Below are 17,374 nucleotides of genomic sequence, written 5' to 3' on the forward strand. Positions count from 1 at the left end.
TTTTAGTAGATATGGGGTTTCACGATGTTGTCCAGCCTGGTCTCCCTCCTGACCTCAAGTGATCCACCCACCCCAGCCTCCCAAAGTGCTGGGATTATAGGTGTGAACCACCGCACCTGGACAGAAGTGATTATTTCAAGAGGAGAAAGGAGAAGAAAATCTTTGCAATCTGTAGATGTGAATGAAAAACAAAACAAAGCAACACTTCACACCTAAAGGTAATGAATCTTGCAGGATGGTACTCCAAGTCAGCTGTTCAGGTCATATTCTCATCTTTGACTTCTCAGAAGGCAGAGGAGAAACTCATTACCACTGCTCGCTTTCTGTGCAGCCATATAACTGGCTGTCTGCTCTGCATCTTGCCAAGTGACATGCTTGAAGCCCCCAAATCTCATCCCACCACAAATCCTATAGGGATCTCAGGAATAGAGGAAGGAAAAAAGAAGATGTTGCTCAAAGAGAGGCTACATACCTAAAATATGTCAGCCAGTAGCTCTTACTTGGGCAGAAAAACTACGAAGGATTATTTCTGTTTCATCATTCTTGCCCGTTCAGATTACTTATTCCAGCAATCAGTCTGCAACTGACATATGGACATTGTTGATTTATTGATATTACTCTGTTCTATGCAAGGAGGCACCTGCACTGTTAATTATTTGGCATGGTGGGAAAGTGGAAACAGCTTTTGACTGGAAACCAGGAGACAGATTCCAGTTTTGGCCCTGCTCTTCACAGCTGATTGTCCTTGGGCATGTCATTTGCCTTTCTGGACCTTGGTTTCTGTAGGCGCATCATGAGGAAACTGGACTGGACCAGTCTTTCCATAAAACGTGATGCTCAGGAGAAGGAAGGCTTGGAAGACACTGTGCTCTGTCTTCTCTCTTCTCAGACACCCACCATCAACATGAATGTCCAGTTACAAAGAAATATTTTATGCTTGGTTGAATCATGTATTTCTCCATCTAATTTGACCAGCAAACACCCCAACATTTTTCTTTTCCTTTCTTTCCTCTCTCCTTCCCTTCCTTCCTTCTTTCCTTTTATTTTCATATATAAGAGAACCAGCATTTTATAGAACTCATATGGGAAAGGCAGGACTAAAGGAACATTCTCTAGGTTCATTTGTTTGTTTATTTTGATTCGATGCATGGAATCAGACCTGCTCAGAGTGTTATAATACAGAAACCATAATATATTGTTTTAATTATTGCTTAATTTTACCTAATTATACTTACTGATTTCCTAAACACTAATGAAATATGAACCCAAACAGACAAAATAAAATGCATTTTTAGCCCAAAAGAGTATCACCATTTTGTTCAGCATTCTTGGGAAGTGCAGTGATCTGCGTTTTAAAAATTTACCTAGCTAGAAATTACCACTTAAATGGCAATATTTTATTTCTGCTATTCATTTATTCACTCATTCAAGTAACACTGAGAATTAACATTTTATTGTGCCTAAATTCCATTGGCTATCTGAGGAATCTTTCTAAAAACAATGTTTTTAAGTACAAAGAAAAAAAACCTACATAAGATTACAATGAATACATCAAAAATACATTTACCAACCAGGAATGGTGGCTCATACCTGTAATCCAAGCACTTTGGGAGGCCGAGGCTGGTGGATCACTTGAGGTCAGGAGTTTAAGACTGGACAATATGGCAAAACCCTGTCTCTACTAAAAATACCAAAATTAGCCGGGCCTGGTGGCGGGTGCCTGTAATCTCAGCAACTTGGGAGACTGAGGCAGGAGAATCATTTGAATCCTCCAGGTGGAGTTTGCAGTGAGCTGAGACCACGCCACTGCACTCCAGCCTGGACAACAGAGTGAGAGTCTGTCTCAAAAAAAAAAAAAAAAAAAAGTAAAAAATATTTATCAAAATATTTTTCAAACTGTATAATATATATGTATTTTTTAAATGAATGCATCAATTGACAAGACCTGGCAATGGCTCCAATAATTGCCATAATTTAAAATTTGTGATGAGTATAAATTTCTGTAACAATTTCAATGTGACAAATGCCACAGGTATGTAAAGATTCATAAAAGTGTGATATTTGTTGCGGATTATGCTTTCCAAAGATAGCTACAGTGTGAATGAAGATGCCTCGTGATGGTGCCAGCACAGGGCTATTAAGTTATCCCCAGCTCTGAATCTTCCTGAAGCCATACATACCATGAAGGACAGACAAACAGTCTTTACTGTCCTCTTTCCAGATTCCCAATCCAAAGAATAGATGGTCATAATACAATGTTGCTTTTGGTCACTTGGTTTTAAAATGTTTGTTAAGCAGTGATAATAGTCACAACAGTGCCATCATAAAGTGCATGTAAGTCCTAAGAAAAGGGCTCTGCTACCAGTAGTTTCAATGCCAGGACTGTGCAGCTCAAAGAGACGTACTGTCCAGCTCTTAGAATTGAGCAAATGAATGGCTGGTGTTCCAATTAAATGAAGTAAAGAATAAAGGACTAGATAGAATTTTAAGGGAAATGAGGGTAGAAATTATAAGCTTTATTTAGGCACATTTTTAGTTTTTCATGCTACTGGGCACTCAAATGCTTGAAATGCAGATCAGCAACTCAGAAGAAAATTCTGAGTTAGGGAGAAGGCTTGGGAACATCGTCGTGTATGGGGTAGTGAAGTACAGGTAGTCGTCATGTACAGGTGGCTACCAAGACACCAGCTTGGTAGATTTTACATAGCATATAGCGAGAAGAAGGAAGAAAAAATCTGGAGATAGGAAACTTGGGAGAACCTAAATGTAATGAGTAAAGGAAATTGGGGAAGAAAAATGAGACATGGTCAGTGTGGGAAAGAGATGACTAAGAAAAAGTGATGTCGTGGAAACCAAAGATATTTTTCAAGCTATACATGCCCTTGCCTTCACAGACATTTGAATTTACTTTTTTTTTTTTTCTAGTGGGTCCCCACACTAAGAATAACTTATTGTTAATGTTTGGTTTTTATGCATGCAAATGGCTTATGGTCAGATAAAATGTTGAGAATCATAGTCAGGCTAACATACATAAGACATAGAAACACTGCTGGTTCTGGCAACTAAGAGAAAATAACTCTAAATAATCTACAGTTTCCTTCCTTCTAAGAACATAGAGAATGCAGTTTAACATTTTCATGCTGACTTGATCAGTTTTAGGAACATAAGACAGTAAACCTTAGAATTAAATTTTGCCTTCGGAGGCAGCTGTTTTAGGCCAGGACTGGTTTAGTTTTTAACGAACTCCCATTGCTCTGTGGTTGACTACTTTGTGGTTCCACATTCTTCTCTCTCTCAGGGCTATTGTGGTTTGTGGTCTCCCCACAGTATGATTTTCTCCTAATTGGTGGTTTTAGTCCCTTCTCTCTTTAGGCAATCTTTTCAGCCATCTGTGGGTCTGCTTCTGGTTTCTATGACTCCCTATTCTCTACCTGGGCTGTTGTTGGCTGCTTCAATTGCTTTTCTCTCTATTCAATGTAACTAGTATATTTGTTTTGTGTGGCTACTGTAACAAGGTACCACACACTTAATGGCTTTAAATAACACAAATTTACTAACTCACAGTTCTGGAGCTAAGAAGTTTGGATGGGTCTCCTGAGCTAAAGTCAAATTGTGTGGGGGTTGTATTCTTTTCTGGAGGCACTGGGGAATAATCTACTCCTCGGCTTCTGGGAGCCACCCCCATTACTTGATTCTTTATCTTCCATTTCCACTTTCAAAGCCAGCAATATTGGCTTTTCATGCTTCTATTTCTTTAGTTCTCCTTTTTCTGCCTCCCTCTTCCACTTATACATTGTAATTATGATGGTCTCAGCAGATAATCTAGGATAACCACTCTATCTCAAGGTTAGCTGATTAGCAACTTTAATTGCCTCTGTCATCTCCATTCCCCTTTGCCAAGTATCATAGTATATTCACAAGTTACAAGGATTAAGATATCGGTATCTTTGGGGGACCATTATTCTGTCTGCTCCACCTAGGAAAATACCAAGATTATCCAATACAGTATGTAAAATTATATCAATGCATCTGTATCTCAGGAGACTATAATCTTTGCAATAGCTGTTTTCACTGGATTTGGTAGCATTTTCTCTTCAAACTTAAAGGCTCTTCTGGAAGGTTGAATTTGCTGAATCCTGACCTTAAAATCTGGGAGACAGAGGTGACATTATATCAATTTTTATACTGAACCAATTCCTGAACAATACTGTACACATTCAAGTAGTACCAGGATTATTTAAAATATTTCAACCAATGAATATCAAATTATTGGTAGACTGCAATGCTCCCAAGTATCTCTATGATGTCTAGCTTGTGGCAGTTTGAAGTAGATTCCACAGTTATAAGGTACCAGGGTCACCCCAGGAGCTTCAGGCTGAATCTAAGCTAGCATCCACCTTCTCACAGAAGCAAGCATCCAGAAGGATCTTGTTTTTGCTAATTCTGCTCCAGAGTTAAGGCAAGAGTAGAAGGAGTTTATACCTCTATTAAATTGAACTGCTTGTAATCAGCTGTTCAACTTTCTGTATTTTACTAGAGGACAGGAACTGTGCCTTGTTCAACTTCATTTCCCTATCTTAAGGTGGGTCCTAAGTAAGTTTTAAATCGGAGGGGTAGATGATGTAATAATCTTGAAGGCAGGGAGAACAGGTTCAGATAATCATAGGGTACACTGAGATGACCCATGGAAGGGCAGCTCAATTATCAACCACTTCACTTTCGTAACAGGGTCTTTCAATACATGGGTACAGACCTAGGTAGTTGCAGGGCTAGATCTTAGCTGTAGCTCGTTGTGAGCCATCAAAGTGGCCTTATTAATGGTATGAGTAGGGGAATGCGTGAACTAAATGTGTCTAAATCACATCATTTTAAATATAGATGGAACTGCATTGTGTAAAATGCTAGTTTTGAATCAGACAGAGCGGGGTTTGTGACATTTATTAGGCTGCGCCATCTTATTGTCTCTGTCCTTCAGGGCTGGCCTCAGGCTTGGCGGATCTGCTGCATTTGATCTGAGCCCCAAGGAGTCTGAAGCTTCACTATGTCTGCTTTTCCTTCTTTTTCCCTTCTCCTAGGAATCAACATTTTCATTATAAAGGGCTTCTTTCTGGCATTCACTCTTCCAGGGTTGCTCCCTTTTTATCATCCTAACCAATAGCTGTTTTCCCAATGCCCTCTCACTGAACCCCCGGCCACACATACCAAAGTTTATGATCTAATAAAAGATAGATCAGTACAAAAGTAAGAATATTTCTAAGAATCATAGAATATCAATTCTACAAGGGTCTAGCCGGGGTACACCTACATCTGCTCTTTGCAGATACCTACCACCCATCTCAGTTCGGTGTCTTGAAGTTGCAAGCCAAAGTTTAGAGTCTTCATGGGTTATTAGTTTTATAGTGTGATAAATTATTTTAAATATTTTAAGTTTGAGACAGACTCAAATAGAATATGGAGTAGGAGTAAATACTTAACTCATTTTTTAAGAAAATAAAAACTTGACATGTTTTGGCAGGCTTCGGGGCAATAGCTTCCTCTATGTTTTAGAGATACTTTCGGAAAGTTGGAGAGCATAGATCTAAATTTCTCATATACTGAGGTGGAAACTAAAGTGCAGTGCAGAATTAAAGCTTGAGTCCCCTGGCCCGGCCTGGGTTTTCTCCCTCTAAAGCATAGTGCTTGGTGCTAGAGAGGGAAAGGGACATTTCACTTCCTTTTCAAGGTCCCCATTGCGTTCTGGGGAGAGTGACCTGCCTGATCCCTATCATGATTAATGTGGTTTCTGAAGCATGAGATCTGATTATGACCCCATGTTGTTATATTTAATTACAAATCTCATTACGGCCCTGGCCATAACACCATGTAGCCCTCTTTGCAGTCACCTTTGCTGATCTGACTGCCTGAAGGTTTATCTTTATGATTTACTCTAAATTGTTTTAGAATCATAGACTTCTAGAGCTGGAAGGGAGGTTAGAGATCATGAAGTTCAATCCCCTCATTTTCCAGATAAAATTACAGAGGCCCCAAAGAGAATAAGTCATCTTCCAAAGGTCATTTCGTAGAGGTGGGACAGGAACGTGGGGTGCCTGATCTGCAGGCCACGGATGGTTCTCTCTATATCATGCTGCCCTGCTAAGTGACACACTTTATCACACTGTCTCCTCACTCCCCCTGCTTTGTATTATGTGACAGCTTCATAACATGCACAGGTTATATCGTACTATCTTTTTCAGTACAAAGTTAGTCACAAATTATATCAGACAGCAAAGTTCTTTGAGTTTTGAGGTAGAGTATGCTCCCTCAGATTATTCACCTTTCTGGGCCTTGATTTTAGTTTAGCAACATGGTTGCAGATTAACCTGCTCTCTATGAAGAAAGACATGAAGCCAACTAAACTAAGTCTTGCCAAATAAAGACAAATCTAGACGTAGGTAAGAAGAGACTATTTGAAACAATTATTGCAATGCGGGAGAAGGACCTTTGCAAAAGCAGGAGGGGCTTAAGCAATAGGGAAAATGCTCAATCAAGAAGGTCTCTAAGCATCTCGAAGGTCATGTGTTCAAGGACTTTTTATAGGGAGAAATAAACAAGGCTAGGAAGAACTATGACGGGGGGACGTGGGACAAGTAGGTAGTGTGACTGTACAGTTGATGAGAGAATGCATTTAGAGTGAGTTAATTTTCGGGAGGGGGTCTTTGAGGAGGCACTGTTCCATATTCCCATGTAGGCACAGGCTGAAGGTCGCTCAAAGTTCAGGGTCCTGAGGAGAGGAGAGAAGCCTGGAAGTTGGAATGAATTAGGCTACTGGGTATTTTGTCCAGATTGGCCAGTGAGGACAAACAGTTCAGGTAATATGAATGGGAATTTGGAGGGTCTGTGTCTATCCTTGTCATTGGTAAACAAGGTGGTCATCTGTGAGAGTCTTCTCCAAGTCATCCTGGAAAGGGTGTTTCTTTAGAGGAAGCCATTTCCTAGAACACAAAAGCGTGGGAGCACTTCTTGACCGTAGCTATTTTCCAAGAGCACAGGGCTCAGACAGAATTCAACATTGTCAGTCCTTAGTAATATCCACATCTCCTTTCAGGAAAACTTTCTCATATCACATGCTCGGCTTTCTGACTTTCTCCTTTTTGTACAGGGGAGGTTGTGATGGCTCTGGCACTATATCTGAGAAAGTTAACTTACTAATTGGCACTTAACAGCTTTCTCTTTGCCTTCTTAAAATGGGGCTAAACACCCACTTATTCCTTGGAGTCTATAATAAGGGTATAAAGAGTCATCACTACTTTTTTTTCCTCTTTATAAGCACTGAATAATGCTTAGAATTGAATGGAATGGGTAGACGCTTAGGGTGTGAGCTTTGGCTTTGTAAAGTACAGTATGCCCTTAAATTGGCTTAGAAACAGCCCATCCATGAATAATAATTCATAAGATCATGTGAACCCTCTTGCAAGAGCTGTGTATTAAGACCTGTTTAATGTGAGGCTACAGAGTCCTTTGAAGCCAATTCCAGGGATAGGAGGGTGAATGGTAGCAGTGATTCTGGTTCCCTGAAAGTTCTTTACCAGCCAAGAGGAGAGGCTTGAAGCTTTGCATTGTTTTTAAACCTGCTCCTGAGAATTACAATGGAGAACTTACCAGCTATGTGAAAGACTGGGTCATTTGCTATGATGCTAAAAATCTAGAAAGAGACAAAGTGACTACTAGAGGTCAGAATATAAGACAGTTTGTTCCATCTTTGATCAAATCAGCCTTTGCAATTGCTAAACCTCAAGGTCAATAAGTAGTGTGCAAACTTAGTGACTCAATTGAGGTGAGCAGCAAAGTTCAGCAGTAGCTGACTTTTTGCTCCCACATTCATTGTAGACAAAAAGTCAGGTTTTTTAAATTTTGTTTTATTTTTACATAGTCCTACTGAGGTTTCATTTTAGAATACTAAATCACTGCAGCCAAAGATAACCCAGAGATACAAATAATGAAAGTCAAACTTGTTCTGACACTGCATCTTTTGCCCAGGGATCTCACATCACCTTTCTAAATTCCTGGACAGTACAGAAGCACATGCTGAGTCTTTTGGCAGGACTCGTCTTACCTGCAGGGTAAGTAGGTCACTGCCTATTATAGGCCTGGATTGAAGGTCCTTGAAATTACTTTTCCCAATGCCTGCCTTCATTTCTACTAGTAGATTTATTCTTTTGTACTAAATCCTGTACTAAACTGCAAAGTAGCTTGTGGGGAGGAGGGAGGTGTGAGAAATTAATCCATCCCTAGTCTAACTGAGATTTGATTTTTTGGAACTGGTTTGGATCCTGGGCAGAGTGGAAAAGACTTTCTAGGCAGGGTGAGTAGAACTGAATAGCAAGGTTGGCTGATCTGGGAACTATTACAGGGTAATAAAATGACAATTCTCTCAGCTTCCCTTTGCCTTTCTTTCCTACTTTTTCCCCAAATTTATCTCTGTACCCTAGAGGAAGAGATGTTTCTCTCTATCTATATGAGGCTAATCTCTTTACCTTTACTGTCCATCACTTAGTCTTATCTGAGACTTTTCTCCATCATGCATTATCTTGCTTTCCTATACATTCATTTTCTTCCTCTCTGTTGATTTCTTCTCTTCAGCTTACAAGTTAGCCCAGATACATTTCTTCCTAAAATAAAAAATAAAATGTAAACAAATACCCAAATCTTCAAACAAAAAAGGCAAAACACCTTCCCATAATTTCAAGTCCTATGTCCCAGTTGCTGTCCTGTTTACTCTCACAAAAAAAGATTTTTAAGAGGGTCTCTAGGAATGCTTTGTACTGCAAATTGTCAAAAACCTGAACAGCCAAGGCAAAACAAATAAGGATTTATTCTTTTCACAAACCAAAAAATCTGGAGTTAAATTTTTGCTTGTATTGGCCTCTTGTGTCCTTAAGGATTGACACTCTTTTTCCATCTTACAATTTTGCCATCCTTAACATGATTCGTTTACTATGTAAATTTGTTACCTCATAATGCTACACGGCTGCCACAGCATCAACATCACAGCTGAATTCAAATACATAAGTAGGAATATAGCCAGTGCTCTTCACCCTCCATACCTTGTCCCCTTTCCTCTTCAGTGACTATCTTTAAGAGAAAAAATAAATATCCCTAAAGACTCACAGCAGATTTCTCTTTAGAGTTTATTGCCTATAAGCAATGATCCCTATTTGCAAAGGAGATTCTGAGAGTAGATATTTGGTGTTATAGCTTATAGTGTGGAGATGGGTAAGGGAGAAGAAGGTTGAGAATAGTTTTAGTGTGGGCACGGTGTCTACCACAGCATTTCTACTTCTTCACCTTTTGGTCACTTCTCACCCACTAAAATCTGTCTTTAGTCCCCTGTCCTCTGTGACCTGCTAAGGTCATCAATATTCTTTCAAGGCATCTCTGTGGTGCTTTCACTGTTGGTGACCCCATGTTGAGCTCTCTCGTTTCTTCAGTTGCATTTCTGGTTGCCCCTTCTCCGTGTTTCTTGGTTTTCTTGTTCTCTACCCACCCGCTAAATACAAGTTTCCTTGGGGTTTCTTCTCTGCCCTCTCTTCTGTCCTTTCTACACAGTCTATCCAAATGATCTCACATCTATTTAAGGCTTTGACTTACACAGTAGTTATGCTTACAACTCTTTTTTGAGCTCAGATTTCTCTCATGTCCAGATCTGCATATACAATTGCCCAACTCTACCTAAATTTGTAAGCTCAAAATATCCCAAAACAAATTTTCTTCTAAAACACTCTGCTTCTTTTGTTTCAAATTATTCTGAATCATAACATGATTCCCATCATCATCTAATGACAATGAGAAAAGTGGAAGTAGATTGGACTCATTCTTTCTCATTCCTATGTTAGATGGAAGTCTAAGTAGTATGTAGTCTACTGACCAATTACTTTCTGCATCCATTTCTTTCTTTCCATCCTCACTTTTCCTACCTTAGTTTAAGCTTTTGTAAATTTTTCACTTGCATTACAGGCCTAACTTACTATTTGATTTCTTTCTATTCTTACCACTTACATTCTATCCTACATTCTTACACCAATATCTTCCCTCAAACTTGAGGGATTAATCAGAGTCCCACCCCTAGGGTCATACCTATTCTATAAAAAAGAACATCCATAGAGTTCTACATGATGCAGATTCTCTCTTTTCTAATGTATTTCTCAATGCTTCAATGAAGAAATGTTTCCCGGGTCTTCTTGTGGAATGTAGCTGCCGATGGGTATGCAGGTTGCACATGTATCTTCAAGACTTTAGATTCCCTCCTATACTTTATACCAGAGCAGTCTGAGCTCATTAACAGCTGGTCATCATTGAGTCCAAATTTTAGCTAACCAGCCAATTAAGCTGTTAGAGCCATCTTCAGCTTGAGAGCTAACACATTAAATCCATAGTCTCTAGTAAGTACAGATATATCAATTAATTCAGTTAGATCTAGCATTACCTTTCACTCTCCTTGGTCTTTTCTAACACCCTTAGAATCTACTCCCATACTCTTCAGGTTTCTGCCAATATATGTAAGCAAAGTCTAGTAACATATTTGGTTTGTAAGCTATTTTATCCTCAATCATAGCATGTACCTCTCCCACCTTGAGCATGCTGAGATTTCAACCTACTTGTGGGTCCAGTGGCAGCATGAGAAATTTGCAAGGTGGAGGGTATTTAGGAGAATGAGTATCCCCTTTTAATATATCTGATCCAGGTGGGATGATCACAGGGCTTTTAAGCACAGAAAAGCTAGTCTCCTCTGACGAGGTAGGGCAATTACTTTCACCGGCAAAGAAGATTCAAAGCGATTTGGGATTAGAGAACGTCAGTTTCATTTGAGTCCAACCATATATCACAAGTCAGACTTTTAAGGTCTCATGCTTTCCCAACCAATATCCTAACATTCACAAAAGAAATTTGTGATATTGTGAATTCAACTGTTGTTGTAAATAATATTAATAAAACCATACACAAATAAATGTTACCTTTGATTTTCAGTGATAGCATCTAATACCTATAATTAAGAAGGGATTCTGGTTCGCAAACCTTGACTGACAGTTAAAGGACCTGAGCTTGTCATTGTCTTTCTCTAAGCACTCTAGTGCACTCAGGAGAATTCATCACACACCCTAATTCTTTAGTAATCCTTGGATTACTGTCATAGGGTCAAGTGCTGCAGTTATTTGGACTCCCAATGCACATGCTTCAGTTGGCACCTCATCACAAGCAACCACAGGTGACAACTTGAGTACTTGTGATGCCACTGCATGCCGTAGATTAGTAACATCCACTTCCCATTGTTGAGGAGCTCAGCACTCAGCTCAAGACCAGAGGCAAAACCAAACCAATTCCCAGATCATATCCTTGCAGATCTATCTCCTGGGACCTCTCTCAGTACCAATTCTGAGTCAATTCAGAAACTAATTAGGAAACATAAATACAGTAATTTGAACAAAAATAGTCCAATATTAAGACTTATTAACCATAACAGAGGATTAGAGTTATTGGACTAGGAGATCTAGAGAGGATAGGGAGTGGCCGCTGCTAAGAAGATTCAAGTAGAATAAGAACAAATCTGGAAGAGGTCCTGTGCCCCTACCATGACTGATATTCAGTCTTCACTGAGAAGGGTGTGAACTTGGGCCACTGCATGACAGAGAAGTTCGCTGAGATGTTCTGGCTGGACTCTATAGACAGCCATTCTCGGAAGTAGTCAGAATCCTGCCATAAAAATGTACACCAGAATGTGGGAACGGGGTCCCTTTATCACCCTCTAGCATCCTCTAGTAATAAGGCATAAGAAAAATGCTCCAATATCACAAGCAGGGAAAAGAAGGGTGGATTTGGAGCTGAACAGCAATAAATTGATAAGTGGCTTATCTGGACCTTCTCCTTCAAGATGAACTTCAGAATCCTTAGGATGACATCAAAGAACATGCATACAGTGACTCTTCTTGTATATACCACTTTATTATCCAGCCATGATAATATTTTTAGAGTCTCCTAAACATTGCATATTCTCTCCTCTATGCCTTTGCATATAATTTTCTCTCAATCTCTGTACTCCCTCATTATCAATATAGTTACCTTTTATGTAGATAACTAAATAAAAGCCTGCTGGGCTCTGCTTAAAGAACATTTTCCTGTTTCCAGGAAAATATTTCAGTAAGTGCTGAGTAATTGTTGACTGTATAACTGGTCTGAATCACCCCCAATTCTTCCTGAAGCTGAACTGAGTGCCCCACTTCTATGATGTCCCACATGTTCCCCTAGCACAGAATTAATCAAACCATATGGTGATGGTTGATTTTCTTTCTCTCTCCTGTGATACTGGAAACTCACCAGTGCCTAGAACTGGATCTTATTCATTTCTTGAGACTCCATGCCTCATACAGTGTTTGGGACACAGTGGATTCAATGGATAAACATAACTATAAAATATATGTTTCACATTATTGTTATTATTTTCAAGAAAAATACATTAAAAATCTTAATGTATACATCAATTTTTACTTACGGACGATGATTTAAAGAAAGAATGATGATTTATTTGCTTTCTAATCAAAGGCTAATTTGCCCTTGCTCCTTTGAGATACAGTTTTTATCACGTCAAAGAGTATTTTTAAAAATAGGTAGTAAAAGTCACTTTGGGGATCTAAAAGTAGTTTATTTGCTGAGGGAGTTAGTGATGTAAAATTTTATTTTGACTAAATACTTTTCTTGATGAAAGAATGCAGGATGCTAAGGAGAAATATTTTATTTAAGTACACAAATACGAAACATTCCTCACATGTCTTTTCATTTGTATTTTAAAAAATGATTGGTTTCACAGGGATGTAGTATTTATAGAGCATTAGGAAAGAAAGAGAATTAGGGCATAATTCAGACAATTGAATGCATACTTTCTGGAGTTACAGTCCTGAACCTCTTATATAATTCTATCCCGTGTGTGAGATTTTCAAAGGTATTGAGGGCATAGTAGAGAAAAGATAACGTGCATTACAAGTAACTGCTAAGTTTGTAGTTAGTATTAATTTAACTATAGAAAAGCTACAAATGAACTGTAGAGAATGGCCCATCAGTCATGGGTGAATTACTAGATCAGTCAACATGTGGAGTGTTTACAAGTGCCTGATAAAGGTTCTAGTTCATGAGAAATTTATTTGGAATTCTGTTTCAAAACATGGAAAACACACTGGCTAAAGGTATTCTAAAATTCTTCTTTTAAGGAAAACAAAATGAAAAGAGATGCTATGTCTGGTGGAAAGTCAGATTTTGTAAACAGTTTTGACAGGAGTGGAGGGGCTTGATTCATTTTAGGGAAGTTTTCTGAGTTTATCGTTCATTTTGTCATGTTTTGCAGAATTCCAGATGTTCTGTGAGATATTTGGTAATTATTTGGAAGGATGTAAATATCATTGGTTATTGTTCAACAGAGAAGTAAAGCAAGTAATAATAAACTTTTTTGAATATTCTCTGACATAGAAAAAAAACTAGTTGCTAAAATTTCCTGCCCTAGTGCTTTCCAGAAAATAACTAATAGAGGAAGAGCAATGTGAGCTCAATTTTCATTTACTTTATAAGTTATGGCTTAATAAGAGAGAAATTCCAGCTTTGTGACCTCCTGTGCTGTTTCTTCTATTGTCTTGTCCATATGTCAATTGCAAACATTCTTCAGGTTTGGGAATTGTTTGTTTGTGTGGGTTTTTTTGGAGGGTGGCCATTATTTTCCTGAAAAATTATAATGGGGAGCAAATTCTCAAACAGAAATAAATAAGAGTAAGAAAAAACCCAAAAGTTAGTAATTTACTTCACCCCTTCCCACTCTCACTCATACTTAAAAAAAAAAAAAAAAAACTGTCTTCAAAATAAACAAGCAAAAATAACAACTGCCTTTGCTTTGGTGCCATGCGGATGGTTCAGGTTTCCTTCCACATTGCTCCTGGTTAGGCAGTTGTTTCTCTCCTTATATTATTTTCTAATTCCTGCTGGCACTGAGGATGTCTCTCTCTCTGCCTCCAGGCTTCTCTGCTCCCTGAGGCTTTCTTTGTGCTTTTTCAAGTCTCTATTATTTCTTAGGCTCTTTTTCTTTATGCCTAATCCTGGAGAACCATAATATCTACTTAGATGTTTTAAAGTTTGTGAAATTCATCTTTGCTGGGGAAGGAGGTCTCATGCATTTCACCTCCCTAGTTTGATATCTGAAAGGAAGAGGCAGGAGAACAAAAGTGATGAGGAGGATTTGCAATAACCATAAAGACGATTATTGAAATTTCACTGTAAGTCAGGCACTTCTAAGGGCCTTGTTTGTAACAGCTCATTTAACCCACAGAACAATCCTGTGTGGTGTATTCGTAGGACTTTTCCTGCTGTACGGATGAGGAGGCTGAGACAAAGAGACCTTGGTTAACTTGCTTAAGTGTAGGACATTTTGGAGTTCTGACGTGGGACCAGGAAATGTGGTTTCAGAGTCTGCTTTCTTAACCGTGAGGCTATAGGATTAATATTTAATGTGTTGTAGGATTCTGAGCAATGTCCTTTTCTCCTCTTTGTACTTGCTGGTGAAACAGTCTTATGCAGTTACTGTTTACTACAAGCAAGAAGCAGTCACTAGACTGGAATCCTCTGTGATCTGACATCATGTTGACAACGTGGGGAAGAATACATGCACATCTGGAAGTAATAAAGATGCACTACATATTATAGTCTGATTGGCTTACTGGATTAAATAAATGAGTACAATTTGTACTTGGAACCTTCTTCCCCTTTTCCGGTCTCTTGGCCTGACTGCTGTGGATAGTCATATGCTTTTATCTGGTCGTGTTGAATCCAGGGGATGCAAACGCCCAGTTACCAATGTATTTTCCGGCCTTTCACAGCCTCCTATTGGCAGCAACCCAAGAGTCCCTTGCCTTCCTTGACCATGAGTTCCTTCTGCCATTTCAAGTCACTAGATAAATATGTTCCCTGCTCTACTATTTATGAATTCCTAGGCTATGATAAATAAAATGTTTTGCCTTTGAACAAAAACCCACAGTAATTAGCCCAGCTTTAGTTAGAGCACCCCCAAATACAATCAAGTATGTTTTTATATTTTGCTTCAAAATTGAATATCTGTTTGAATTCATTTCATCAACTTTTTTCCTTTCTTTTTCTGTTAATTAAGAGTTCTAAAAAAAATTGAATTGTGTTTACAAAGAAACAAAAATGATCTATTGGGACTGATGAATAGAAATTATTCTAAATGCCTCATTCATCATTCCCCAGGTAGATTTTCTAAGAAAATACCGGTAAATGACTGGGAGTGGCGATGGTTGTGGAGTCTGTGGAGTTTCAGCTTTATTTATTCCCCTTGTGCACACATCCTCACCAATCATTTGCCCTGGGGCAAGTTGAGGTGGAGCAAAGTAGTTGGGTTATCATCTCTGATATTTAGATCATAACTACACCAGAATTAAATTAAAGGATACCTGGGAGTTCAGGCCTTTGCTGATGTTTATAGTTTCAGCATAAGAAAATATAAGGGAAAAAATGGTAAATTTGATCTGAACCTAAGGGAAAGAGAAAATCTTGTATTTCTAATTAAATTGCTGAGTTGGTTTAGAATCAATACATGCCTGAAAAAGATTTGAAACAGAAAAGAATTAATATTTGCTTTGGTCTTGCTAACTCCTTTTTCATTTTTTAAACAGTTTGAAGCAAAAAGAGCCTTCTTATTCAAACTATGTACAATGTCAGGAGCAATGATAAATTTGCCAGCAATCTGAAATGTCTCACCTTTTGACTTAGTGGATGCAAAATTATATCTAGTTGTGTAACAATCCTTTCTTTATCACTCCATATAAGTGTACACAAGTGAGTTACATTCTGTATAAGAGTCTCAGGAAAGATCACAAATTAAAAAGAGGAAGCAGGCCTCTCACGATAGGTTTCTAAAAGGCTGAGAGATTAATTCCATAGATAGCTCATCTGAAAACCAGTATTGCTCATGCTATTTCTTTATGAAAAAATTATGAATATATTTGCAGAGAATATGCTAAAATGTATAAAAAACCCTCCAGTTTAACAGAAAAAGCAGCAATACTCTATTATAGAAGTGGGTCCACTCAAAATGGGGGCTGCTTTTGTATTTCTCAATGAATATTATTTTAAGAAAAAAATACCACTTCGGTGGGGATTTGAGGAGTACATCTGTCCACTTGATGCCCCACTGAGAACATTTTGAAACTGACAGATTTTCTTTGCTATTGTTAGCTACTATTGATTAATAATTTGTTTATTTTTCATTTACATTTTGTGAAAACTTTCAAACACACAAGAGAGTAGAGAGAATAGTAAAATGAAACTGCATGTACTTGCACTTAGGATCTAATTTTGCCAGTGGGATTGAATCTAATATTTGTCCTTTTTTTTTTTTTTTTTTTTGAGAAAGGTCCTCTCTCTGTTGCCCAGGCTGAAGTGCAGTGTTACAAACATGGTTCACTGCAGCCTAAACCTCCTGGGCTCACTCAGCCTCCTGAGTAGCTGGGACTACAGGCATTCACTACCATACCCGGCTAATTAATAGTGAGACTGAGTCTCACTATATTGCCCAGGCTGGTCTCAAACTCCTGGATTCAAACGGTTTCCCCACCTCAGCCTCCCAAAGTGCTGAGATTACAAGAATGAGCCACTCCATCCAAACCTTCATATTTGTCCATCTTACTGTATAATTGTAAGTTTTCAAGAGTTCTTTAGAAGCTTCTTTCCCATCAAACAGCCCTAAAAGAAGTGAATCCCTCACCACTAATTAGATTCCTTCTTCGTGGCCACCCAGCTCTTAATAAAAGTGATCTTCCAGTCGCTTTCAGTTGTTCCACCTCCAACCCCCCTTTGATTGTTGTTGTCTGGTTGGTACAACTCTTTTGTGCCTTATGGCAGCTTAGAGTTTACACATGCCAATGGAGCTTCTGGCTATTTTAAATCTGTGGCATCCAGTTATCACCAGAGGTTACTCACCACAGTAGAAGTGGTCCAGATGTCCATTTTCTCTTGCTGTTCATATGCATTCTGCTTCTCTCCTTCTGTTCACATGAATCTGAGATTAACCCAGTTTAGTGACTTGTTTAAAGTTTGTTGGTGCTGCTATAATGAAATACCAGAGACTGGGTAATTTATAAAGATCAGAAATTTTTTTTCTCACAGTTTTGGAGGCTGGGAAATCCATGATAAAAGTGCTGGCAGACTGATGTCTGTTGAAGGCTCTCTGCTGCCAAGATAGTTTCTTGTTGCTGCGCTTTCCCATGGTAGAAGGTGGAAGGGCAAAAAAGGCTTAGCTAGTTCTTTCTAGGTCTTTTTCGAGGTGCTAATCCCAATCATGGCCTAATCC

The 17,374-nt window shown here is 38.7% G+C and overlaps 1 long non-coding RNA gene across 1 annotated transcript in view; it reads right to left on the reverse strand.

The window, feature by feature from the left end:
* Positions 1-17,116, reverse strand: part of LOC105477891 (uncharacterized) — an 86,603-nt gene extending 69,487 nt beyond the window's left edge. Inside the window, exon 1 of the long non-coding RNA XR_011625978.1 lies at positions 17,005-17,116. This is a non-coding gene — a long non-coding RNA (uncharacterized lncRNA). The remainder of the gene's footprint in view (positions 1-17,004) is intronic.
* Positions 17,117-17,374: the final 258 nt, after the last annotated feature.

This window comes from Macaca nemestrina, chromosome 7, assembly GCF_043159975.1.
Source record: "Macaca nemestrina isolate mMacNem1 chromosome 7, mMacNem.hap1, whole genome shotgun sequence".
Taxonomy (NCBI): domain Eukaryota; kingdom Metazoa; phylum Chordata; class Mammalia; order Primates; family Cercopithecidae; genus Macaca; species Macaca nemestrina.